Genomic DNA, 1,072 nt, shown 5'->3' with positions numbered 1-1,072 from the left:
TACTCAGCTGTATGGGCCCATAAAAACTCAAGTTCTCAGTGTTGGCCGTCCTATGACACTCACGATATGCTCGCTGGTTCTTCACAAGTGCCTCCAGTTCATCACACTTGTTAGCCAGGGAGTTGATATTTCCCATGAGGATCGATGGTAGAAAAGACTTATATCTCCATCTCCTAGCCTTTAGCTTAGTCCTGCCTCTGCATCCACAGTGCGGCTTCTTCAGCTCAGCTGGTATGGGATGTTGAACTCCATATCCTTTATCTACAATTCTGACTCTACATTTAGAGTTTTGACTTTAAACTCAGAATTGTGACTTAGAACTGGTTTTAAATGTGTAATGTATAAGATCATGCTATCAATCCACCTCTCTAGGGGGCAACATTTCACCTCCTCTACCCCAGTCCAGTTAATCATTTTGCTGTTTTCCCTATGTTCCTTATAATTTATTATTTATATGTGTGTTTCTTGTTGATAGCTAAAATTGTTGACAGCACTGAAACAATTTATGAGTACTTGTTATACAGTATGTTTTTATTTACCTATAAAAATATGAAGGTAAGGGGACACTGCATGACACATGGGTGTCAGGCTACAGCAGCATGAGGAAGGGATGATGACATCATCACAAAGGCAGAATCAGAGAATAAGGTTTATTGTCAGGTAGGTTTTTACTTACAAGATATCTGGCTCGGTGTTTGGTGAAGTATCCGATAAACATATTAACAGGAAATAACAATAAAAATGTAAAATACTGCAACAGTCAAAAAGATAAATATGTACATATGTAAAAAAATTAAACAATGAAAAAGATACTGAACAAAAAGTGCTTTAGAATGACAAACTCAATCAAGGTATTGATTAGGGGATGTGCAATAGATGACAGTATAGACAATATCTGTTCTGTGCAGGGACAATAAGGTGTTACTGTTATGTTGTTGGTGGTGGTTGATGAGGATACAGAAGAAAAAGCAGGTGCTGGTCCGTGATGATTGGACTGTAATTCTGGTCCTGATACAGACGAAGGACAATTTCTAGCTTTTTGGGGGACCTATGCAAGATGTTGTTTGGGGGC

The sequence above is a fragment of the Seriola lalandi genome, unplaced genomic scaffold (genome assembly GCF_002814215.2).
Source record: "Seriola lalandi dorsalis isolate HSWRI2012SDOR001 ecotype SW California unplaced genomic scaffold, Sedor1 jcf7180002054861, whole genome shotgun sequence".
Taxonomy (NCBI): domain Eukaryota; kingdom Metazoa; phylum Chordata; class Actinopteri; order Carangiformes; family Carangidae; genus Seriola; species Seriola lalandi.
This window is presented reverse-complemented; position numbering follows the sequence as displayed.